The sequence below is a fragment of the Scyliorhinus canicula genome, chromosome 8, assembly GCF_902713615.1.
Source record: "Scyliorhinus canicula chromosome 8, sScyCan1.1, whole genome shotgun sequence".
Taxonomy (NCBI): Eukaryota; Metazoa; Chordata; class Chondrichthyes; order Carcharhiniformes; family Scyliorhinidae; genus Scyliorhinus; species Scyliorhinus canicula.
In genome coordinates, this window is record NC_052153.1 from 171,124,733 (window position 1) to 171,151,939 (window position 27,207).

General features: G+C 48.6%; 1 protein-coding gene across 20 annotated transcripts in view; it reads right to left on the reverse strand.

Moving 5' to 3' along the window:
• tenm3 (teneurin transmembrane protein 3) overlaps positions 1–27,207 on the reverse strand; it is a 4,148,867-nt gene that overhangs the window by 872,826 nt on the left and 3,248,834 nt on the right. The window contains exon 1 of one of the 20 annotated variants that reach the window (XM_038805727.1): positions 17,154–17,214. The exons of the other annotated variants lie outside the window; for them this stretch is intronic. The gene's annotated coding sequence lies outside the window, so the exon portion shown is untranslated. Of the gene's footprint in view, positions 1–17,153; positions 17,215–27,207 lie in introns of those variants that run through there. 20 annotated transcript variants of the gene reach the window in all.

Below are 27,207 nucleotides of genomic sequence, written 5' to 3' on the forward strand. Positions count from 1 at the left end.
ACTTTAGAGATTACACTAACCACCTCCATCCAGTAATCCTCCAGCTTTGGACAGGACCAAAATATATGAACGTGGTTTGCGGGGCCTCCCCCACAACGTTCACACACATCTTCTACCCCCTCAAAGAGCTGGCTCATCCTCGCCCTTGTAAGGTGTGCTGTGTACACCACCTTCAGCTGTATCAGCCCCAACTTCGCACACAAGGTGGAGGCGTTCACCCACCAGAGCTCCTCACACCAGAACCCCTCCTCCAAACCCTCTCCCAACTCTTCCTCCCACTTTGCTTTGATCCCTTCCAGCGGTGCCTTCTCCTCTTCCAAAATAGCCCCGTAAACCGCCGACACTACCCCCTTCTCCAATCCCCCTGTCGTCAGCACCTCCTCCAGCAATGTGGAAGCCGGCTCTACTGGGAAGCTCTGTATCTCCTTTCTGGCAAAGTCTCGAACCTGTATATATATAAATATTTCCCCGTGATCCAACCCATACTTCGCTCCCAGCTCCTTCAATCCCGCAAAACGATTCCCAAGAAATTTTTTGTTTTGGTGTTCTAATTCCTTTCTCCTCCCATCTCTGAAAATTTTCATCCCACTTCCCTGGCTCAAATCTATGGTTCCTCGAATCGGCATTTCCCTTGACCCTGCCCCCAACCCGAAGTGCTGTCGAAACTGCCTCCAAATTCTCAACGAAGCTATTACTACCGGACTCCCTGAGTACCTCCCCGGGGCCATCGGGAGTGGTGCTGTCACTAGCACCTTCATTCCCGATCCCCAACACAAACTCTCCTCCATTCTGACCCATTGGGAGTCAATCCCTCTGACCCAGCTCCGTACCTTCTCCACATTCGTCGCCCAGTAATAATACATCAGGTTCGGAAGACCCAAACCCCCTGTCTGCCTTCCCCTCTGTCGCAGCACCTTTTTAATTCTGGCCACCTTCCCTCCCCATATGAACGAGGTAATCATCCCTTCAATCTCTCTAAAAAATGCCTTTGGCAGGCGATGAGACCATCAATTCACAAGACACGTGATTGGACGTGAACAGTGGTTTTAATAGTCTTACAACTGAGCCTGCCTGCGACGAGATGAACCGGCAGCAGGCTGACGACTGCAGAGCTTTATACTTCTGGTTAGTGGGAGGAGCCATGGGCGGAGACATGGGCGGAGCCAAGGGTGGAGCCCAGTACAAACTCCTCACCACCCCCTATGGGCAGAGCCGCGCAATGGCTCACATACAGAGCCCACAAGGACACAATACATCTGATACAACAGTGTGAATTACTAGGTTTATAATTCACCACAGCAGGAAAATCGGCAGGCATTGAAAAATAAACAGAAATTGTGGCAACACGTTCATCTTAACCACCTGTACCCGACCTGCCAGTGACAGAGGGAGACCATCCCACCTTGCCAGATCAGCTTTCACTCTCCCTACCAAACTAGAAATGGTGTATCTACGGAGCGCTCCACCCCCCCCCCCCACCTCCCCGCAATCTCGGGCAGTTGTCCATCCATTGTTTCCCCGAGATGGTGATGGTGGGCTTCCTCATTGAATAACGGCCGCATTTGCAGTGCAGGTGCTGACACAGTGGTCTTAGGCCGAGGAAAGTCTCATGATGTAATTCCTGAGGCATTGTGCCATTAATGGCGCAGGCATCTACCCCATTAGTTCATGCAACCTTGAGCGTGAGAAGTGGGACTGGGTCAGAGGTGCAATTTGCATCCAGGCAGGTAGGTGTTGTGCTCAACTCAGATATAACTCCAAAAGACCATCCAGAGGGTTTAAGGTTGTCCAATCTTTGCTGGATAGTTCATTGTATATTAATGATCTTCCAATGCCTTGTCCTAATGACTATTATTCAAATAGAAGCTTAGATATGAGCAGAATAGCATATTCAATCCAGTTGACTATCAGAACCAAGGCTTGTTCCTCATATTATGGCCAGATTTGGTTGGGAATACCATGTTCCTTCATTAGACCCATGATGGAGTTCATCTGTGGTGCTTGAAGAATCATTTGAGGGAGAAGGGGTTCAAAAAGAATGGATGTACTTGCAGCACGAAAATCATCTCTGGTAGATGCAGGATTTACTCTGCTTCTTATTTAAGCTTATCTTTCTGCAGGACATTCCCCGTTATTGAAGGTGCAGTGCTGTTACGAGTGGAACAAGCTTCTGGGTTCAGTTGGGGAATGGGAGGGATTTGCTCAGTTATGCTGGCAGTGTTTTGCCTGCCACCTTCAAATTCCAGCTTTTAAAACAAAAACATTCTGCCCGTAACCCAGGAAGAAAGAAAGCAGCAGCATGGGGCAGGAGAGGCCAAAACCTTCCTGTTCCTAATGGCTCAGGACTAAACGTGGTATATTTACACACTGAAGCATTGAAGAGGGAAAGCAATCTTTTTGTCAGGATTTATCAACTTGTGCGTGTTTGTTTGTTGTCCCCTGACCCCAGTACTCTCCTCGTAATTGCCTGCTCAAAGGTTCCCCCCACTTTCCCTAATTTCTCAGCCGACGTCCCTCTAGCCGAGAGTCACGGCACCCAACTTTCACAGCAGGTTGTCATGATTCTCCGCCACTTTCAAATATTGATTGAACAAAGTCATTCCCAGGACCAGACCATATCAAGTAGGATTTGGAATAGCCATTTGAACCTGCACCACCATTCAGTACTATCTTGGTTGATTGTCTGCCTCCTTTCCATCTTCCCTCATGATATGACCCTTCCCTGCTATTAGAAATATTTAAGAATACAACTCACATAATCCAGTACTCTTTAACAGATGCTAAGTAATATTACTTTGTTTTGCTTCAGTCAAGGTTTGAACCCCAGGCTCCAGCCTTGTCTGGGGCCTACGTAATGTGTTCAGCTCAATGCCATTCACTAACCCACCAAGTCAGCGGGGAATCTTTCCATTTTCTAACTTAAAAAGCTTCTTGTCTTGATACAATTCATTTTCAGAGAGGGTTTAAAAAAAAGGGTTCAAATCCGGCCTTAAATCAGCCTTGAAAATCATTACAAATCGTTCCTTTCAATGAAAACTGTCAACACACTAGGAACACAATACTGAATAGCAGTCGCTCTAACACTGTTCCTATGCACCTGTGAGTCAGGCCATAACTCATTTGTCAAGGGTGAGACCATTTAACATAGACTGCCATTCTGTAGCAGTCTTCCACCTTCTACAGTATGCCCATTAACAAAGGGTTCTTCTTTCATCCTTATTCTGCTCCCCTTCGCCGTCAAACACTGATTTTAGATGGGAAACAGTTCCCTGCCCACCAGCAGTACGTAGTGAAAGCAGCCAATCTTTGTCGGTGACCCACACGGCGAATGCTAGCTAGTTACTTGACTTGTGCGCTGGAGAATGCTTCCAGCAAGTGAGCCATTCAGTGCTGAATGGAAGTTCTCGTGCTCCACTGCTGCAGCTGACAGTTGGTTTCGCTTCTCTGGACATCCACCTCCACATTTTTTAAAGTTTTAAATAAATTTAGAGTATCCAATTCTTTTTTTTCTAATTAAAGGGCAATTTAGCATGGTGTCGCGGGATCCACCTCCTTCTCAATGTCCAGTCCTTTATTCCTCGCCTCGTACAAATCCCACTGCGTGTCGGAGTGTTGATCACAGGGCAGAGTAATGCCAGTTAATCTGGAGCACTGGCAGACCCTTTTGTCTGAAATAAAGTTTGACACACCAGCATGGCGCCGAGGTCCCAGGTTCGATCCCGGCTCTGGGTCACTGTCCGTGTGGAGTTTGCACATTCTCCCCGTGTTTGCATGGGTTTCACCCCCACAAGCCAAAGATTGCAGGTTAAGTGGATTGGCCACACTAAATTGCCCCTTAATTGGAAAAAAAGAATTGGGTATTCTAAATTTATGAAAAAAAAAGTCTTCTGCCTTGCCAGTCTCAGGGCTATTGGTTATTTTCATCCAGATGGCAAGATCGAATTACATAAACACTGTCAGAAATACTCTGATGCATTACCTCTCCTCCCGAAAGAAGCTCCCAAACAGAAGTGAGAATATTGTTACTGACGTGCTGCAGCAGCAAGATGCAACCTGACTGGGAGAGCAAGTAGCTGCATTTGAGACATTAAGTATTTGTAACCTACTGACTACATGTGCCAGGGGGATTTTTTTGCTGCTCAGATGAGGCAGTGCACAGCAGAAATTAGTGATAATAGAGGGAGGCATCTCATTATAATGCTGCGAGCTAAATACACCGCCAAAACAATTAATTCCTTTCAAGAGGCTGACAAAAACAATGATGGATGAAGGTGTTACCACATGAAACATGTTGGAGTAACAAGGCAAAGCCAAATGATGGGAGAAAGGGATTGTTTGTTAAGAGGCATGCAGATCCTTTCTCTCTCTCTCTGTTGCAGCCAGACTTGGTGACGGCAAAACAAGTGCTATAATTTTACTTATATGTAAACCTTACTTAAATGTAGACCTCACCCAAACACAGCTGGCTTTCTTTGTCCCAGTTATAAGTTTTGTCTCAACAATTAGTGTTGCTTCTGGAGTCGTCACTCTCAGTAAATGCTGGGCTATGGCGGTACAGCAGCCATAGTTATTGCTCATGCTGTAGAAAAGTGGTCATGACTTCCTTACCTCCGACTCGCCTGCCTTCGACACAAGGCCTCAACGCTTCAGCCGAGTGTGTCTGTGCAAACTCTTAGAAAGAGCTGTCCAAGCCATGACGTTAAGCAGAAATCAATAGATTTCTGGATCACAATGACATCAAGGGACAGAACAGAAAAGTGTCTTTGAGGTAAATGATCAGCCGTGATCTAATGGAATGGTGGAGATTGCTCGATAGGTCGTTTTAATGTTCAAATCCCACTTTGGCAGGTTGCTGAACTGCAATTTAATCTTCTCATTTGTGGACTAACATCTGGAAAGCTGCTGGAGTGCAATGGGGAATAAAAACTGATTCATTAATATCCAGGCAAGATACCCTAACCTAGTCCAGCCAGTATAGCCTCCGGTCCCATTCTACATGCCCTCTCAGGTGACCTATCAAACACAGAACCAAATAACCAATTGCGAAGGAGCAAGGTGGCTGGCCAATATTCTGTTGTACAGCATACAATGTAATAAATAGGTTAGAGTAAGCTGCCCTGAACACTTGCGCTCTGCAGTGCTATTTCGGCCCAGGAATACCCTCTTTAACAAACGTCCCACCCACCTACATACACAGTCATCCACACAGAAGGATTGAAATGCCTTGCTTTAGTCAGACAAAGCTTGAGAAAGCAATGGTTTGGAGAGGTCTGCTCAATCCCAGACACAAAGATATTTCTCTGCCAAAGGATGTCCTGACCTCATGCGAATGCTACGACACACTGAGGGGCTTTAACTGTGTGGCTGAATCAGCTGATGACCACAAATGGCTTCAGGGACCAGGCAAATGTAATTAGCCAAGATTCCGCTGTTGATAGGAAAATAACAGGTATTAATAACAATAATAATAATCGCCTATTGTCACAAGTAGGCTTCAAATGAAGTTACTGTGAAAAGCCCCTCATTGCCTGTTCAGGGAGGCCGGTACGGGAATTGAACCCGCGCTGCTGGCATTGTTCTGCATTACGAGCCAGCTGTTTAGCCCACTGTGTTTGTTTGTCAAGGAAGGCTGATGTGGTGCTGGGCAGCCTCCCAACATTCACTGTCCACTTGCGCCCGCAGGCTGGCATGGGCCAGATATCTCACTCAAAGTAAGCCTGGTAAATCCTTTTTTTAAAAATTTAGAGTACCCAATTCATTTTTTCCAAGTTAAGTGTCAATTTAGTATGGCCAATCCACCTACCCTGCACATCTTTGGGCTATGGGGGCGAAACCCACGCAAACACGGGGAGAATGTGCAAAATCCACACGGACAGTGACCCAGAGCCGGGATCGAACCTGGGACCCCGGCGCCATGAGGCAGCAATGCTAACCACTGCACCACCGTGCTGCCCAGCCTGGTAAATCCTGAGTTGGATGATCTCCAGAGAGACAAAAGGGGAGATTAGAAATGTTTGCATTTTTGTCGCACCTTTCACAATCCCAAGGTGCCCCAAAGTGCTTGACAACCAACAAAATACTTTTGAAGTGTCGTCATTGTTGTAAGATAGGGAAGGCAGTGGTTAATTTGTGCACAGCCAAGGTCTCACAAAGAGCAATGTGATACTGACCAGATAATCTGCTTTAGGGATTATGCAGTGCGCCAAATATGTGCCAGGCACCACGAGCAAACTCTCCTGCTTTTCTTCAAAATAGTGCCCCGAGATTTTTTTACATCTTTTCCCAGTGGTTAGCACTGCTGTCTCACAGTACCAGGGACCCAGTTCCATTCCATCCTTGGGCCACTGTCTGTGTTGAGTTTGCACGTTCTCCCAGTTTCCGCGTAGGTTTCCTCCAGACGCTCTGGTTCCCTCCCGCAGTCCAATGATGTGCGAATTAGGAAATTCTCCCGTAGTGTCCATTGATGTACAGATTAGGTTATGGGGTTACAGGGATAGGGCAGGGTGGAAGAGGGAGTGTAAATAAGTAGCTAATTTGAAGGGTCGGTGCAGACTCAGTGAGCCGAATGACCTCCTTCAGCACTGTAGGGCTTCTAAGATTCCCGAGCGAGCAGACATTATTGTTGTGCTGCCCAAACATTGTGCCACCCCACTGTGATACCGGAATTAACATTCTCTTTGTTTATATTTCAATGCAAAGGTTCCATTCTGTGGCATCCCTGATCACTAAAAACCTGGATATTCCAAAGTGTCGTGTACAGTCATTAATTACTCTCTCAGTGTTGTATTTGTTGTCTGCATGCCCTTGGTGCTATACAAATTTTTGTCTACACAGTTCGCCAGTTTCGGGGTTCTTTCCTCCAACCGTTCAAAGTGGTCAGCTGTAAGGCACGGCTGTGAATAAGGACCACCTGAACAGAGCTGTCTACAGGATGTGTTTCCACGAGAGTAAGTCAGCAGCCGTTTCTCTCATTAAGCCAAACAGTGAAAAGGTTCCAGGAGATAAGAAAAAAAAGGGCTTTATTGTGAAGTGTCGAACAAACGCTGAACAAGTCAGGAGAAGCCGAGTGCTTTGAGACCTCATCGTTTCTTCATTGGCTTTTAATGATGGATCACAAATTGAAATGTTCGCACAACATGGAGCGAAGCTTTCTGCTAGTCACAAAGGGGGGGGGGGGGGGGGGAGAATGACCTTCTTCACTCTGTGTAGTAACTTCATTAATGCATGCAAAAAGAATCGGCAGACAATGAATTCACACTCTGGCCTTAGTGCTTCACCCACCATGAGTGCATGCTGGGAATTCAGGGGGCCAGTCGACTCCCCAGGACTTTTGGACAAATGGAAACTATTGTCGGAACACGGGTGATTTTCTACGAGGTTAACTAAGATATCTTAATACAAGCTGGTGTTCAACCCACTGATCGGTGCACTCCCGACAGACCTCCCACATTCCACACTGTGTGAACTTGAGCTCATTCAGAGATCTGTTCTTCCCATGTCCTCACTCGCATTCATCCATCACCCGTCTGTTCGCTGACCTGCATTGGCTCCCGGTTAAACAACACCTTGATTTTAAAATTCCCATCCTTGTTTTCAAATCCGTTCATCACATCACCCTTCCCTACTACTACAATCTCCTCCAGTCCCACAACCCTCCGAGATCCCTGAAGTCCTCTATAATTCTGGTCTCTTGACCATCCCCAGTTTGCATTTCTCTTGCCATCGGCAGCCATGCCCAAGGTCTGGAATTCCCTCCCTAAACACTCTCGGCAGGATTCTCCTGTGCGGGGTCTAAGTCCCCACGCCCTGCGGGAATACCGGTGCAAACCACTCCAGCGTCAACAACCCCTGAAAGTGTGGGATTCTCCGCATTTCCGGGGGCTAGGTGGACACCGGAGGGGTTGGCGCCACGCCAGCCGGCGCTAAAGGGACTGCACGAGTTAGCGCATGCGCCGCACCGCCGGCGTGGTTCAGCGCATGCGCAGACCAGCCAGTGTATTCTGGCACAGGCGCAGGGGGTTGTCTTCTCCGCACCGGCCATGGTGGAGCCCTACAGGTGCCGGCGCAGAAGCAGGAGTGCCCCCACGGCACAGGCCCGCCGCAGATTGGTGGGCCCCTATCGCTGGCCAGGCCACCGTGCCCCCCTCCCCCACCCCGGGGTAGGATCCCCCCATGCCCCCCCCGAGGACTGCCCCAGCCGACTTACCTGCCAGGATCTGCCGTGTGGGACCATGTCTAATCCACGCTGGTGGGACTGGACAGAAACGGACCGCCATTCGGCCCATTGGGGCCCGGGGAATTGCTGGGGTGGGGGGGTCTGCTGGCTACGGCCCCCGACCGGCGTGGTGTGTTCCCCGCCGCTGCCCGAAAACTGGCACCAGAGAATACAGCAGCCGGCGCCGGGGCGGTATTCGCGCCACCCCCCCCAGGGATTCTCCGACCCGGTGGGGAGTTAGAGAATCCCGCCCTCTGCCTCTCTGCACCTCCTCACCTCTTTCTTCCTTTATGAAGCTCCTCAAGACCTGTCTTGTTCATCCAGCTTTTGGTTGTCTGTCTTAATGTTTCCCTTTGCAGCTCAGTGTCAGATTCTGTTGGGTAATGGTCCTGTGAAGCACCGTGGGACATTTGCCAACATTAACCATGTCACATAAATACTAGTTGTGACCTTATGTGGACAGTGTCGTCAGGCAATGGCAACATCTCTTCCAAAATCCAGTGGACGTAAAAGATCCCATGGCACTATTTTGAGGAAGAACAAGGGTGTTCTCCTCATTGTACTGTCTAAGATCTATCAAACACCACAAAAGGATTATCTGGACATTAACATGTTGCTGTTTTGGGATCCTACTGTGCAAAAAGTGGCTGCTGAAGTTCTGACATCAAAACAATGGCTTTACTTTAAAAGTGCTTCATTGTCTCTGAAATGCTTTGGACATTCTGAGGGTGTGAAAGGCGCTTTATAAATGCAAGCTCTTTCTTTTTACCGTGAAGTTGTGGTACGTTTTTGTAAAAATGTGATACACAGGGGGGTAACGGGGGGTCAAGAATGCTACTTCAAACAGAAAAAGTAAATCTCTGCAACAATCGTTAGACTGGGGTCTTCCAATGAAAACACTTTGCCATTATTAAAACTTAGAAGGAGGTGAATGGAACCAAGATATTTATCGAAGCCAGATGTTGCCTTTCTGCCTGATACTGTGACCTGTCGAAATGAATGTAGAAACAAAATGCAAAGGAGAAAATACTGGAAAGTGATCCAACCGTTTCTGGAGTCACAATCTGCAAAATATAATAACTCACTTCAACAAAGTGACCTGAAGAGGGGCGTTCACAGGAAGTGGCTGAGTGGATGCTGGAGAGCGACATCATAATAATAATAATAATAATTGCTTATTGTCACAAGTAGGCTTCAATGAAGTTACTGTGAAAAGCCCCTAGTCGCCACATTCCGGTGCCTGTTCGGGGAGGCCGGTACGGGAATTGAACCCGCGCTGCTGGCCTTGTTCTGCATGACAAGCCAGCTGTTTAGCCCACTGTGCTAAACCAGCCCCCGGCATGAGACAGCTTCTCAAGATTCTCGCAATTTCCCATGTAGGGTGACCTTTTCCTGCAAATACCTATTCGGTCATGCCAAGAGCAGGCAATAAACCCCAGTCCTGCCTCATGGGGTCATGGCTCCCTGAGTGACAGATTTGGTGGAATGCCGCCCACAATTATGATGTGGAGATGCCGGCGTTGGACTGGGGTGAGCACAGTAAGAAGTCTTACAACACCAGGTTAAAGTCCAACAGGTTTGTTTCAAACACGAGCTTTCGGAGCACGGCTCCTTCTTCACCTGAAGAAGGAGCCGTGCTCCGAAAGCTCGTGTTTGAAACAAACCTGTTGGACTTTAACCTGGTGTTGTAAGACTTCTTACTGTGCCCACAATTATAGACAGAGAAGTCAACAAAAATTCCAAAATGTACAACGAGAGATAAGGAGCAAATGAACAGTGTTCCATGTTATTTAAGGATTGCAAGAATTTTCATGCCGCCAAAACGTATCAGGCCGTTCTAAAATGCTATTGGTAGGACTTTTGGAATGGAGGTGTTCCCCACTCTGCCACTTGAAGAGTTGGCAGGAAATGCACTTCTGCTTACACTGGCTGTCCTGCAGTCATTTAAGGTTCCAAGCAGGGCTAATTGTTGTGGGCCCCTCACTCAGGAAGAACTTCCATCTCTGAGATTGTCCGGCCGCTCTCTAGTCCCTGTTGCACGAATATCAGTAGTGGCCAGGAGTGGAACTACAGCGGTCCTCAGAGTTGTCATCCCAGAGTCCAGCATCCAGAGGGGGGAGGCCCCCTGTTGAAAGGCGGCCGTTGAGGGAGCCTATCCCACTTTCCCACCCGAGGCCAAGGCAGGCTGACTTTCCCGGCTCACCCCTTGCTCTTGAACTCCTCCTGTCAGCCTCAACCTTGAGACTGACAGCTCTCTGAGGCACAAGTCCTGTCTCCAGCCAGTTAACGCTTCCTGAAGCCAGTATCAGCAGGGATGCGATCCCATTTGGCGGAGCGGGAAATACCGCCATCCATAAAATCCTGTCCATAGGGTTCTGCTGCTGCTATTACTAAATTGCGGAAGTGGAGTTGCTCAGTGACAGGGAAAATGGACTGACTTGTCCTTCACAATTACTACCCCCTTCGCCAAGTTTTGTCAATATGGCAAGACTGGACCGATGCAATTTGTGGAAATCCACTCTCAAACTCACAACATGTGACTATTATGAGACACACGGCCCTGGACTATTATGAGACACACGGCCTTAACTACTGATCCATATTCTAAACATCAAAGATTTTCTATCATCACAAATGCATTCCACAGGGTAGCATGGTGGCGCAGTGGTTATCACTGCTATCTCACGGTGCCAAGGACCTGGGTTTGATCCAAGCCCAGGGTCACTGTCCATGTGGAGTTTGCACATTGTCCTTGTGTCTGTGTGGGTCTCACCCCCACAACCCAAAAAGATGTGCACGGTAAGTGAAATGGCCACACTAAATTGCCCCTTAATTGGAAAGAAAAGAATTGGGTACTCTAAATTTATAGGAAATTGGGTACTCTAAATTTATAGAAAAAAAAACAAATGCATTCCACTCCCCAGTTTGAAAATAACTAGCTTAAGATGCTTGTGCGATGTCCAAAGTTCTAGTGTGGCATTAGTCCAGCTTGTTTTCGCCTGATGAGGTAGACTACAGCGGCATTGATTGACAGCTCATGTCATTTTCTGCAGGACAAGTGCCCAGGCATCCACAAACAATGGATATGAATTAGCCCAAATCACTGTGCTGTACTTGCAGACGGTAGCACACATTGCATTTTGGGAAGTGCCATTCACCAGCATCAATCTTATCATCTCAATCTTATAACATGCAGTAGAGCTGAAAGATTATGTAGTTGGAACATAATGACGCACCACAAGGGTTCTAAGCAAGGTCTGACTTATAGTTAAACAATCCTAATCTTTATTAGTGTCACAAGTAGGCTTACATTAACATTGCAATAAAGTTACTGTGAAAATCCCCTAGTGGCCACACTCCCAGATGACAATAGGCTACTTTCCCCTTTGAGAGTGAGCTGGCTGGTGGTCATTCAACTTGAATGTCACCACATTTCCAGCGAGGGGCAAGGTTGAGAAGGTGGGGCCTTCGTGAATAATGTCAGCCAGTACTGGAATTGAACCTGAGCTGTTGGGGTCACTTCACATCACAAACAAGTTGTCCAGCCAACTTAGCTAACTGGTCCCCTATCTGAGTGTACATGTCCTGGTTAAACAGCTTGGAGATGCTGGTCATGCCCCTTTTAACCTTTGAAGGCCAATGTATCGATCATAATATCCATGTTTTTGGGAGTCTTGCCCAAAGCCACTTTGGCTTCTGTTGAAAGCCTGATCAATCTTTCTCTCTGAGCACTCTGCCGCCTACAAGTTCCCCACTAAGCCACACGCCATTCTTTTTTTAAACATAAATTTAGAGTACCCAATTCACTTTTCCAATTAAGTGGCAATTTAGTGTGGCCAATTCACCTAGCCTATACATAGACATCGACATAGACATAGAATATAAAGTGCAGAAGGAGGCCATTCGGCCTCTGCATCGGTCCATCGAGTCTGCACCGACGCACTTAAGCCCTTACTTCAACCCTATTCCCGTAACCCAATAACCCCTCCTAACCTTTTTGGATACTAAGGGCAATTTATCATGACCAATCCAACTACATTGCACATCTTTGGACTGTGGGAGGAAACCGGAGCACCCGGAGGAAACCCACACAGACACGGGGAGAATGTGCAGACTCCTCACAGACAGTGACCCAATGGGGAATCGAACCTCGGACCCTGGCGCTGTGAAGCCACAGTGCTATCCACTTGTGCTACCGTGCTGCCAAATCCACATCTTTGGATTGTGGGGGCAAAACGCACCCAAACACGGAGAGAATGTGCAAATTCTACTCGGTCAGTGACCCAGAGCTGGGATTGAACCTGGGACCTCAGCGCCATGAGGCAGCAGGGCTAACCCACTGCACCACCGTGCTGCCTTGCCATACACCATTCTGACTTGGAACTGTATCGCAGTTCCTTCACTACTGCTGGGGCAAAATCCTGGAACTTTCTTGCTTACAATACTGTGGGTGTTCCTTCACCACATGGACTGTAGCAGCTCCCATCATCATCTTCTCAAGGGCATTTAGGGATGGGTAATAAGCACTGATCCACAAAAGGAGATATAGCAACCCAGAGATAGATGTCAGGAGCATCTTTAAGGAGGAAAGCGGAGCAGAGAGCTTTGAGAAGGGAATTCCACAGCTTTTGGGCCCAGGCATCTGAAGGCATGGCCATCAATAGTGGAGTGATAAAACCGGGAATGTGTAAGGGATCGGAATTGGAGTAGCGTAGATGACCTGGGGGGTTTTGGAGTTGGAGGACATTACAGAGATAAGGGGCAAGATTCTCTGCGAACCGGCGGGGCGGGCAACTCCGGCGTGAAGCAGTGGCGTGAACCACTCCGGCACGGGACGCCCCAAAGGTGCGGAATCCTTCGCACCTTCAGGGGCTAGGCCAGGGCGCCGGAGTGGTTTGTGCCGCGTCGGCCGGCGTGAAAGAGTTTTTGCACCACGCCAACCGGTGCCAAAGGCCCTCTGCCAGCCGGCGCAAGTTGGCGCATGCACGGGAGCGCCAGCGTGTGCTGGCGTCATCCCAGCGCATACACAGGGGGTTTATCTCTGCGTCGGCCATCGCTGACTGTTACAGCGGCCAATGCGGAGGAATAGAGTGCCCCCACGGCACATGCCTGCCCGCGGATCCGTGGGCTCCGATCATGGGCTAGACCACTGTGGGGGCACCTCCCGGGGCCAGATCCCCCCCGCGCCCCCCTGAGGACCCCAGAGGCTGCCCGCCGAGTCAGGTCCCGCCGGTAAGTACCTGTTATAATTTACGCCGGCGGGACCCACCGAAAACGGGCAGCCACTCGGCCCAACACGGGCCGGGGAATCGCCGGCGGCGGGAGGGGGGGTCGATTCCCCCCCCCCTCCAAACCCCGGCGCCGGAGAATTCGGCAGCTGGCGGGGGCGTGATTCATGTCGCCCCCCGGCGATTTTCCGACCCGGCGGGAGGTCGGTGAATCCCGCCCAAGGAGGGGTGATGTCAGGGAGGGATTTGAAAACACCAATGTGCATTTTAAAATCAAGGTGCTGCTCAACCATAAGTCAGTTAGAAGTCAGTGAGCACAGCCATGCAGTGATAGCTAAACAGTATTTGGTGCAAGTGAAAAGGCAGGTAGCAGATATATGGAGGCAAAAGGTGGGGTTCATCCAGGAGAATGCTGCAACAGTCAAATCCACAGTAAAAAGTCATGAATGATGGTTTCAGGAACAGATCATGGAATCATGGAATTTACAGTGCAGAAGGAGGCCGTTCGGCCCATTGAGTCTGCACCGGCCCTTGGAAAGAGCACCCCACACAAGTCCACACTTCCACCCAATCCCCGTAACCCAGTAACCCCAACTAATCTTTTTGGACACGAAAGGCAATTAATCTGAGCCAATCCACCTAACCTGCGCATCTTTGGACTGTGGGAGGGAGGAAACCGAAGCACCCGGAGGAAACCCACTCAGACACGGGGAGAACATATGGACTCCGCACAGACAGTGACCGAAGCCGGGAATCAAACCCTCGTCGCTGGTGCTGTGAAGCAACAGTGCTATCCACTGTGCCATCGTGCCGCCTCCTGAGCTGAGGCAAGGGAAAAGATAGACAAACACCACAGAGGTGGAGATAAGTGATCTTAGTGATGGCACAGATATGTGATCAAAACTTATCTGAGGGTCAAATTCGACACCAACAAATCTTTATGTTCATTCTCCGACATTGTCAGGAAGAGGGGTGGAGTTGACAGTTAGGGAACAGCATTTTTGATGGGGACTGAATGGCTTCAGCCCACCTGATACTTGGAGGAAATGTTTGCTCCTCCAGTACTGGATGGTGAATCTTTAGAGACATTTAACAGGTCGAGAGAATTGGGTGTTGTTCACGCACATATGGGGCGAAATTTTCCGACACCCCGCAGGGTCGGAGAATCGCCCGGGGCCGGCAAAAATCCCGCCCCCGCCGTGGCAGAAATTCTCCGCCACCCGGGAATTGGCGGGGGTGGGAATCACGGCCCGCGATGGGCCGAAGTCACGCCGCTGAGAGGCCTCTCCCGCCGCCGTGGTTTCAACCACCTCTGGTGGCGGCGGGATTGGCGGCGCGAGCGGGCCCCCGGGGTCCTGGGGGGGGCGCGGGCCGATCGGACCCCGGGGGTGCCCCCACTTTCTTCTCCACCATGGCGGAGGCGGAAGAGAATCCCCCAGCGCGCATGCGCCGGTGGTGACGTCAGCGGTAGCTGACTCACCGGCGCATGCACGAACCAGTGAAGGCCTTTCGGCCAGCCCCGGCGCCAGGCGGCGGGCGTCACAGGCCGCTGGCGCCGGTTTTGGTGCCAACCACTCCGGCACGTGCCTAGCCCCCAAAGGTACAGAGAATTCCGCACCTTTGGGGAGGCCCGACGCCGGAGTGGTTGACGCCACTCCGCTACGCCGGGACCCCCCGCCCGGTAGGGGAGAATCCCGGCTGTGGAACCTGGCATTGACATGTAATCCACTCTTCAGTACATGGCAGGCAGATTCTGCAATGGTCAGTAGTGCCACTCCATCAGATTGAATTTCGGCCTCAGCATGTGCTTTTTGGCTGACAGATCCCAGTTGGGCATCACGCTAATACTCATTGGATACATTGGGTACCAGCCCACCATTTAAAAATTCTCATTCCCTTGTTTTATTCTCTGAAGGCCATGACCCACCCTATCTCTGTACCTTGGCTAGCCTGTCAAACCTCTGAGACCACCTGATCTAACTCGGTGTCCATTTTTTTGTCTGATTTTCCACTGCCATGAAGCGCCTTGGGAAGTTTAATCAGGTGGTCAATGCAAGTTGTTCTCGTAAGTACTGCACCGGAACAAACAAGAGGTGGGCAACTCTTCCGTCACCAGCAATGATAAGAATAGGGTTAGGTGGATTGGCCATGCTAAATTGCCCGTAGTGTCCTAAAAAGAAAGGTTAAGGGGGGGGGGGGGGGGGTTGTTGGGTTACGGGTATAGGGTGGATACGTGGGTTTGAGTAGGGTGATCATTGCTCGGCACAACATCGAGGGCCGAAGGGCCTGTTCTGTGCTGTACTGTTCTATGTTCTATGTTCTAATAATCTTTATTAATGTCACAAATAGGCTTACATTAACACTGCAATCATGGAATTATAGAATTTACAGTGCAGAAGGAGGCCATTTGGCCCATCGACCCTACCAAAACCCACACCTCCATCCTATCCCCGTAACCCAGTAACCCCACCCAACCTTTTTGGGCACAAAAAGGCAATTTAGCATGTCCAATCCACCTAACCTGCACGTCTTTGGACTGTGGGAGGAAACCGGAGCACCCGGAGGAAACCCACGCATACACGGAAATAACGTGCAGACTCTGCACAGACAGTGACCCAAGTTGGAAATCGAACCCGGGTCCCTGGCGGTGTGAAGCAACAGTGCTAACCACTATGCTACTGTGCCGGCCTGCGACTGAAACCCTGTCAACAATTGGAGCATCCAATGAGGGAGCAGTGGGGTGGGGGGGGGGGGGGGGGGGGGGGGGGGGGGGGAGAAACTTTCAACAAGGGGCAGATTTGTCAGAGAGAGAACATGGAGTGTGGGATAATCGATACAATATGTAAGAAAAATAAGCTGTGAGTAGATATTATGAGTGACAACTATCCCAAGAACAGGAATCCACAGTGCTGGAAATGAAACGTTTGTTTTCTTTTTGGCATGGCTTCCTTCTCAACTGATGTTTATTACATCTTGCGAAAACGATGGTGGTGGGTCGATAGGTCACTTTCTGCTTGACTCGAATGACTGGAATGCTCGCCACACCCAATGCATATTTCATTTTAACCCCTCCACTTCCATCTGTATTTCAAACAAACTGCATTCTCTTTCTCTCCACAGACCCTCGCTGTGTGATTCTTCATAGGAACGCCAATTACTGAAAATAAATTGCACTTATAGATTGAGCTAAATTGCTGGTAAATGAGATGTTATGGATCATAACTTCTCGTATCGCACACAGTGCGGACGGACAGAAAACGCTGTCGCTATATGTGAGCCAATTGGTCGACAGCATTTGGCAGGTAAAGCCCCCCTGCCTGTCCCTCTGCTGCTGGGTCCCTCGTTTGTCATGCCATTTTGAACCTCCTTAAAACAAAATGAGAGCCATTTTCCTTCAGGAAACAGATGTTTACACCAAATGTGGCAACAGAATGGAAGCTCAGCTGGAATGGTTCACTTTAAAACAAGGGCTGCCTGCCGCAGTGTCTCTACGATTTCAGACACCAACAGCCTCCCATGTGTGTCTGGAATTACTTCAGCCAAATTGCTATTGTGTGGGCCCCAAAGATTTCATTGCTGCGTGTTTCAGTCATTCCCAGATTATTTGAACTTGTCCACCTGATTTAATCAGGGCAGAATTGATCTGATTTGCATCACTCTTGCAGTTATTGTTCAAATAAATAGAAAATCAGAAATATGTCTGTTACAACCTGGATAGGTAGGTGCAGGGTTCTGTCAATTCTCTGTCTGCTTTCCTGGAAAATGGTTTAAGCTCGCTTGGCTTCTGCAGAAGAATATGAGAACCACAGGCTGTAAATATGATGACATAACACCGAATAGCATTTTTTCCCACTCCCCCCCCCCCCCCCCCCCCCCCCCCACACACACACACGGGGTAGTTACTTATACTAAAGCTATAGGGGTAATGTTTCATTGCTTTTTTCTCTCTCTCTTTTGTTTCCTCCCCTCCTCCCATGAGTTGGTGACCCACACTTTGGCATGGTTCCAAGTGACATGTTCTCATGTGTCGGACACAGCAGTGATTGTTGGCAGCCCACTCAACATTCGACTCTGTCTAATCCTCACTTCGCGTTGGTCTGACTATTTTTGCACTTTGCATCAAGTATCACTTTAACGGTGATCCACAACTGGAGATTTTGTCCATTCCCTTTACCCAAGCACACTGAGACCAATTCTGACCCCCCCCCCCCCCCCAATCTTTCTTCCCCCTTTGGAGGTGAGGTGACTCGGCCCAGACCATTGGTCAACTGTGGACGAAGATTGATGGATTTTTAGACACTAAAGAAATCAATGATATAAAGACAGGTCAGGAAAGTGTTGAGGGAGAATAACCATGTGGAAGGGTCGATCAAGCCTCAGGGGTCGGATAACCTATTCTTGTTCTTATTTTTTCTGCTCTTATAATGATTTTTCTGGTATGTGTTACATCCTTACCCCCCCCCCCCCCTCACCACCCCCCCCCCCCCCTCCAACAACTTGCCTTCCCTCACCCTATGCCCAGTTATGTTTGGCCTCCTTTTGTACCGCATGATTTTATGCTCCTCTCACTCACTATCCTTAGTTAAGACTACATTACGCAGGTTCTGCTCACACCTATAACTGACTCATATATCATATGAAAGTGTAAGAGCTCAAATGCCATTTTACATTTTTTTTTTACATGGGAGTGTCACTGGCAAGACCAGCATTTGTTACCCTTGAGAAGGTGGTGATGAGCTACCTTTTTGAACCATTGCAGCACATGTAGTGTCGGTACACCCAAGGTACGATTAGGTCAAGAGACCTCCAGGATTTTGACCCAGAAACAGGGAAGGCTGAGGTCATCCATCCAGATTATTTGATTTTGAACCTTTCTGCAGTGGTTTATTACAACTAAGTGGTTTGTTGGGCCATTTCAGAGGGCAGTGGAGAGTCAACCACATTTATGGGTCAGATGTCACATGTGTGTTAATTGCCCTCATCACTCCTCCATGAAAGCCCAGAGGACCCATGACGTCTATCACTGCCAATCTCCACTAGTTCCATCTACCAATGTGCTGAATTTGGAAAACCCTGTCCTCATTTGCAGTCACCCCATCTGACCCCTACAACCCCATCCTTTTTGATGGTAGATCATGATTAAATACGATGTGGAGATGCCGGCATTGGACTGGGGTGAGCACAGTACCTGAGGAAGGAGAAGTGCTCCGAAAGCTTGTGTTTGAAACAAACTGTTGGACTTTAACCTGGTGTTGTAAGACTTCTTACTATGATTAAATACATTATAAATAGTGCAAAATACCTGAATGAGTGGAGTTCCAAAAACACTTAAGAAGCTCAACACCATCCAAGACCAAGCAGTCCTCTTCACTGTTGCTGGGTCAAAATCCTGGAATTCCCTCCCTGACAGCATAGTGGGTGTGCCTACACCACATAGACTGCAGTGGTTCAAGAAGGCAGCTCACCACCACCTTCTTAAAGGCAATTAGGGATGGGCAACAAATGCTGACCTTGCCAGTGATGCCCACATATCCCATAAAATGAATGTTCAAAAATTCAACGTATAGGAGTAAACAAGCATGGTTTCCTTATCTTGACACCATCATCAACCCATGAAAATAAGGATCTCTAATTCTCCCATCACAAAATCCCATTTGTATCGAAAGCTTGCTCGGTTCAAGTAGAAAAGTGAGATGGGAGCCATCACTTTCACAAGAACCCTTCCAGCTGTTGAAAATGTCATTGAAAGGATGACTGAGAGAGGACAAACATTTCTGACGCTTGCCTCAGCTATCTGAATAGCACACCAACCAAGACTGACTCACACATCAGATGAATACACTGCCTGCTGTGTTATTGAGCTTGAAGATTAGGTAGATCACAGCTTTGGTTGTGAAAGTCAATGGGCTGGATTCTCCAAAAATGGGGCTATATCCCCACTCCGGCGTAAAACTGGCTGCCGTTTCACTCCTATTTCCTGCAAAAAAATAAAGAGCAATTCACTTACCTGGAGGGGAGTAGCAGGGACCCGGGGAGCTTCACGCAGCTTTGGCTGGGGATACAGGCCCCCGCACTTCTGGTTCCGAGTCCGCGCATGCGCATGGCAGCAGCGGCCTCGCCGAGTGCCATGGCGGACACGGGCCATCAGCAAGAAAGGTCCCTCCCGATCGGCCCCGTGCCACGTCATCCGATCCGCCCTATCGCTGCCCCGGCTGCCCATAAGGCCCCCTGGTGGTGGATCCACCCGGGCGGCCGTGGACTGAGTCTGCAGCCGCCGCGCGCAAGTCCCGACCGGCCAGACGTAGTTAGAACCATGCCATTGAGAAATCGGCCGGTCGGGATTGGAGTATCAGTGGGCGAGCCTCTGGCAATGGCCCCCCCAGCAGCGTGGTGTGATTCGCAGGCGAGCGATTCGCAGCCGAGTGATTCGCAGGCGGTACCAGACCCGATTTGGGCGTGAAAGTCGATTCTCTGCCCGCACGCCAAACGCGATTTCGACGCGGGGTTGCAGAGAGTCCAGCCCATAAATCTTAGTCAGGATGATAATGTGGGCATTGAAGTTATCTTCTGCTGAGCGAGAGGCTCCAAGCAAATCCACCCACGTTCCCATCCCTGATCCCGACCCTGCTCTAAAATGTGCCGGCCATGCCTCTCTCGGGCCAAATAGCCAGTTGGACACTCACTGATCCTGCTCACATGAGGATCAGCTTTATGCCTGAGGTAACAAAAGGCCTAAAATCACCAGAGAAACCATTTCTCTGTTCCGTTTTAAGGGGGAGGGAAATTGAGAGAGGGAAAAACAAAGTCAACGGTGAAATACAAATTGAACTTTTCCACTTACTCACAATCTCCTAAATCTTGTGAATCAAGACAGGTGTTGTGCACCGCACATCATAATTCTTGCCCTTTTTATACATATGTAACAGAGGAAGGTATCTATTTTAAACAAGAGTCGAGACTGATAAGCCTGCTGGGATGTGTAATGCTGCAAAGATGCCACTGATCGCTCAGATATAAGATGGAAGAGATGTGAAAGTCGGTGGACTGGAATGTTCCTTCCAGCACTACAGTGATGAATCATGCACAGCACTGAATACACAGATCACCAGGGGAAAGGATGAAGAAAAACATCTTCCTCTCATTTCTCCGCAGTGGACAGTGCCGGCTGGTTGTTTGTATTAACAATCATGATAACTCCACACAGAAAAGATTGCTTCTGGACAGTATGCTCTCTTCCCTGAAATGGGATTTGTCTATTGAAAATCAATTCAGATTACTATTAGAAAGAAATCGGGCAAAACAGGTTTTGCAACGAGGCCTCGGACAACATGGGCTTGGTTTTTACGAAGCCATCCATCGTCTAACGCATACCGAATTATCTTTACACACTCCAACAGACTGCATTATGCAAGACAACTCTGGTTCTCTCCGAATTCAGGCTTTTGGATGAGATGCTAACTTTGTTTTTAAATGTAGGGTACCCAATTCATTTTTTCCAATTAAGGGCAATTTAGTGTGGCCAATCCACCTACCTTGCACATTTTTGGGTTATGGGGGTGAAACCCAAGCAGACACGGGGAGAATGTGCAAACTCCACACTGACAGTGACCAAGAGCTGGGATTGAACCTGGGACCTCGGCGCCGTGAGGCAGCAGGGCTAACCCACTGAGCCACTGTGCTGCTCCTGAGATGCTAAACTTGATCAATCCACTCCCTGAGGTGGTCGTAGAAAAATCACAGAATACTACGGTTCAGAAGAGGCCCTTCGGCTCCTCGAGTCTGCACCGACGCATGAAAGGCCCACCTAATCCCACTTGCTAGCACTTGGCCCATTGCCTCGGATCTTATGGTGTGCCAAGTACTCAACCCTATTGCATGATTTTGAATAATAAAATGAAAATTCTCCCCGGTGTCCCGGCTAATATTTATTCCTCAACTAAAGACATTAAAACGGGTTAGATATCTTACAGTTGTCACATTTCTGTTTGTGGGGCCTGGCTGTGAGCAAAGTAACTGCCACATTGCCTACATTATGATAGTGACCGTACTTCACAAAACACCTCACTGCTTTCATATGTCCCAAGGTTGTGAAAGGCCTGCATCTCATGGAATAGAATCACAGAATGCCTACAGTGCAGAAGGAGGCTATTCGGCTCATTGAGTCTGCACCGACCCTCGGAAAGAGCACCCGACCTCGACCCACTCCCCCACTCCACCATAGTAATGGACATTCCTTTTGCCTGCTGTTTCAGTGAAGGAGTTAATCCATTTGAAATCAACCGAGTTAATGCCCGAGTCAAAATAGTCAGAAGTAGTGTCGTATAAATGCATGAAGCGTTCATCCATTAATTTCATTAACAGTCGTTTCCAAGCTCGTCGTGCTGCGGAACACATCAGAAGGAAAGTTCAACTCAGCCTGATGCCTATTACCCGTCCTATTACCTTGTCAAAACGGGAACGGATTAAGACCACATCCCACAACTCCACCTGTTCTCTCACTCACACTCAACCCGCATTAACAAGATGAAAGCTCCCTTTACCTGGTGCTGCAAGGCTCCGAAGTGAAATGAATTGTGGCAGATGTATCAAATAACAGAGACCGGAACGCGTCTCAGGGGAGTAATATCTCAGCATAGAGATAATATGGATTTGCTCTGAGCTTTGCTCTCGCACCTTTAGCATCATTTGAACCCCTTGGTGGGTTACGACCTTGACACATTCTAACCGGTGCCCTGCTATATATTTCAGTTTGTGTGCAACCCCCCCCCCCCACTTCCTCCCCCCCCCCCCCCCCCCGGCCCGGCACCCGCCCCCCGTACATCCCACACAAATGCTGCAGTTCTGAGTGTGAAAATAAATGTAGATTACACTCACCCCACGAAAATCACTTGCTATTTCTAACGGGTCAAACAATTTTCCTTTGTTGTGTGATAAGGTTTCATGAAGGAAGCACGAGTCTGCCTGAGATCAATAATTCTCTCTTTTGTGTCCATGTGCCGGTCAATGTGAAAAATACAAGAAGGCAGCAGGGAGGGAACAGTCTTCCACTTTTGAATACTCACCAGGAAAGATTGGTCGAGTTCTTTCTGGATTAATTTACAATTCTGTAGCGTGTACAAATCAAAACAAATCAAACCTCACCCCAGCTCCGCACTCTAAGCATCTGAACAAGACAGGTCCAGGATAGATAGTATCAATCTTAACTCGGGGTCTGAGTGTGAAGTGCCTATACTGACAGAGATATATTTCTGTTTTAAAAAAGGGTTAAAGGGATATGGGCTCGGGTCTGGCAGATGGAATACAATGTTGACAAATGTGAGGTTATCCATTTTGGTAGGAATAACAGGAAACGGGATTATTATTTAAATGATAAAATATTAAAGCATGCCGCTGTTCAGAGAGACTTGGGTGTGCTAGTGCATGAGTCACAGAAGGTTGGTTTACAAGTGCAACAGGTGATTAAGAAGGCAAATGGAATTTTGTCCTTCACTGCTAGAGGGATGGAGTTTAAGACTAGGGAGGTTATGTTGCAATTGTATAAGGTGTTAGTGCGGCCACACCTGGAGTATTGTGTTCAGTTTTGGTCTCCTTACTTGAGAAAGGACGTACTGGCGCTGGAGGGTGTGCAGAGGAGATTCACTAGGTTAATCCCAGAGCTGAAGGGGTTGGATTATGAGGAGAGGTTGAGTAGACTGGGACTGTACTCGTTGGAATTTAGAAGGATGAGGGGGGATCTTATAGAAACATTTAAAATTATGAAGGGAATAGATAGGATAGATGCGGGCAGGTTGTTTCCACTGGCGGGTGACAGCAGAACTAGGGGGCATAGCCTCAAATAAGGGGAAGTAGATTTAGGACTGAGTTTAGGAGGAACTTCTTCACCCAAAGGGTTGTGAATCTATGGAATTCCTTGCCCAGTGAAGCAGTTGAGGCTCCTTCATTACATGTTTTTAAGGTAAAGATAGATAGTTTTTTGAAGAATAAAGGGATTAAGGGTTATGGTGTTCGGGCCAGAAAGTGGAGCTGAGTCCACAAAAGATCAGCCATGATCTAATTGAATGGCGGAGCAGACTCGAGGGGCCAGGTGGCCTACTCCTGCTCCTAGTTCTTATGTTCTTATGGGGAACAGGTAGAGAGGTGGATTTGAGATCAGGAAGAGATCAGCCATGATCTGATTAAATGGCAGAGGAGGCTCGATGGGCTGATTGTCTACTTCCGATCCTAATTCCTATGTTCCCATGGTGAACATCAGCATAAGGCCCTGGTCACTTCAACTCCTGGGCCTCATCATCATCTACTGATGACCTTGCATCCAAAACTGGTGAGAATGTCAAGGAACCTTGCAGGTTGGAATAGGAATTTTGGTGGTGTGAGGGACCAAGTGGGCCATCCCCTGCACTAATGTAAGTGGAAAGGTTGCGGGGGAGTGTGGAGAATGGTGATGTTCACAATTATGGGGGGGGCAGAATAAGCCCAACGTGCCCTACTGGGAGACTTTCCTAAATGGTCCATTTTAAACTTACTTGGGTTTCTTGTGGTCTCTCAATCCAGCACTGGCCCCCAATGCCTCAACTGATACATGAAAGCATATCTGGATAGAGGGGACTAGTTGCCAGTTAGGCACAATCAACACGGTTTGGGATGAGCTCAGGTTTACAGATAAGGCAAAGTCAGAGGTCAAGGGTATTGGAGATGTCAAATCTGGAGGCAAAACAAAAAGCATGGATAAGGGTTTTGGCAGCCGATAAGCATTGTCAGAGTTGAGTAATATATCAGAGAGTACAAGTTGTGTTGTCCCTTGTTTCCAGCATGCTTATGGGTCAAAGGGTGGAAAATATGTCAGATTGTGCAGTTCCCTAAATAGCATCAGATGAAGACCCGGGATCAGCCCAACACGAAGAGGAATATTCAGGATGTGCGGGACAAAATACTATATTTCATTCATACATAGTCCCACCATGTGTTTAAATACGGCCCAGGCCAGCATACTGGGTTTGCCATTGTTTCCAAAGTTAATGTGGTTACATTAAATGCCAGCATGTGACACATGGTGGGAAGATCCGCCTAGAGTTGGTTACAAGTTCAAACAATGGCATTCACTGATCTCTAAAACTGAGATCAATTTGACCTCCGTTCAGTAAAGCAAAGCTGTGGCTGTCACCACTTGCTTCTTTCCGATGAAGCCAGTTGATTCGGATCCTGTTCTATATTTTTTTACTTCTCCGAGGTAAGCCATCATGGAACAAAGAAACAAATAACACTCATCACCAACAATTACCAGCAGTCCCTTCAGTCCTTTGGCTCGAGGTCCTGGCCACTGATTCCTGCTGTTCCGCAAACTTGTCTCCAAAAACAAATTAAAGTTTGCCAGCGGGGGGAGTGACTCTTCTAAAAGTACATTTTCATGCAGCACAGCAGTTAATTTAGATATGAATTACTAGCAACTATCTTTGCAGTTCAGTCTCATGTTTACTTCTGTGAGGCTGCCAATGTTTTCCATTCCAAACATAATTCTGGCTGATCAACGACGAATCAACTGTTTCGCTGCATGTCACTGTGCCGAAACACAAATGAGATTAATTTTGTCACTATATGCATCTATGTTTTGGAACATTTATATTCTGTCGGTGATCGGAATGCGAGGGGGTGGAGGGAAACGACTTGGGTGATGTACAGCAGCGTTTTATTTACGGGTGCTTGAGAGATCAAAACGGAATGAATGTGTTCCCCAGGGGCACAGTTGGTCACCGCACCACGGGCGTCCCCCCCCCATAGCCACTGAGTCAACAAGGCCCTGGCAGGACCTTGCTATGTGCTAAGTGAGCGGACCTCAGTTACATTAGCCATGGGAGTGCTACAATTGTCTACACAGAATCTGACCGTGCTCAAACAGGCCACATGGTCCACTAGGTTTATTCATTTTTTTAAATAAACATTTTATTGAGGTATTTTCGGTACAGTAACAACAACAAAATAAACAATGTACATGAAACCATACACATAGTGCAAAAGCCATTTACCTCTCGTACTTATTGACCCCCTACTCTAATCTAAACTACTCCCCCCCACCCCCCCCCGTTTGCTGACGATTAATTTCCCGCAAAGAAGTCGACGAACGGTTGCCACCTCCGGCTGAACCCGAAATGTGAGCCTCTCAAGGCGAACATGATTTTCTCCAAACAGAGAAAGCTAGCCATGTCCGATAGCCAGGTCTCCGACTTCCGGGGCTTTGAGTCCCTCCATGCTAATAGTATCCATCTCCGGGCTACCAGGGAAGCAAAGGCCAGAACGTCAGCCTCTTTCTCCTCCTGGATTCCCGGGTCTTCTGACACCCCGAAAATCGCCACCTCTGGATTCGGCGCCACCCTTGGTTTTAACACCGTGGACATGACGTCCGCAAACCCTTGCTAAAATCCCCTAAGCTTTGGACATGTCCAAAACATGTGGACATGGTTCGACGGTCCTCCAGCACATTTTGTGCACCTGGCCTCAACCCCAAAGAATCTGCTCATCCGGGCCACTGTCATGTGAGCCCGGTGAACAACCTTAAATTGTATCAGGCTGAGCCTGGCACATGTTGCAGACGCGTTGACTCTACTCAACGCGTCTGCCTATAGACCATCCTCTATCTCACTTCCCAGCTCCTCCTCCCACTTGCGCTTCAGCTCCTCGGTCTGAGTCTCCTCCGACCCCATAAGCTCCTTATATATGTCCGAGATGCTCCATTCTCCTACCCACCCTCTGGAAACTACCCCGTCCTGAATTCCCCTTGATGGCAGGAGCGGGAAGGTTGACACCTGTTTACAAAGGAAGTCCCGCACCTGTAGATACCTGAATTTGTTTCCCCTTGCCAACCCTAACTTTTCCTCCAATGCCCTCATACTCGGAAAGCTCCCCTCTATGAACATATCCCCCATCCTCTCAATCCCCGCTCTCCGCCATATCCGGAACACCCCATCCATATTCCCTGGGGCAAACCGGTGATTATCACAGATTGGGGCCCAAACTGATGCTTCCACTGCTCCCACGTGCCGCCTCCACTGGCCCCAAACTCTCAGGGCTGCCACCACCACTGGACTGGTGGAGTACCGTGCCGGCAGGAACGGCAGAGGCGCAATTACCAACGCCCCCAGACTGGTGCCCTTACATGAATCCGCCCTCATACTCTCCCATGCTGACCCCTCCCCCACCACCCACTTCCTGATCATGGCTATATTAGCCGCCCAGTAATAGTTGGATTGGATTGGATTTGTTTATTGTCACGTGTACCGAGGTACAGTGAAAAGTATTTTTCTGCAAGCAGCTCAACAGATCATTCAGTACATGGGAAGAAAAGGGAATTGAACAGAATTCAAGAAAATACATGAGAATACATAATAGGGCAACACAAGATATACAATGTAACTACATAAGCATTGGCATCGGATGAAGCAGACAGGGTGTAGTGTTAATGAGGACAGTCCATAAAAGGGTCATTTAGGAGTCTGGTGACAGTGGGGAAGAAGCTGTTTTTGAGTCTGTTCGTCCGTGTTCTCAGACTTCTGAATCTCCTGCCCGATGGAAGAAGTTGGAAAAGTGAGTAAGCCGGGTGGGAGGGATCCTTGATTATGCTGCCTGCTTTCCCCCGGCAGCGGGAGGTGTAGATGGAATCAATGGATGGGAGGCAGGTTCATGTGATGGACTGGGCGGTATTCACGACTCTCTGAAGTTCCTTGCGGTCCTGGGCCGAACAGTTGCCATACCAGGCTGTGATGCAGCCCGAGA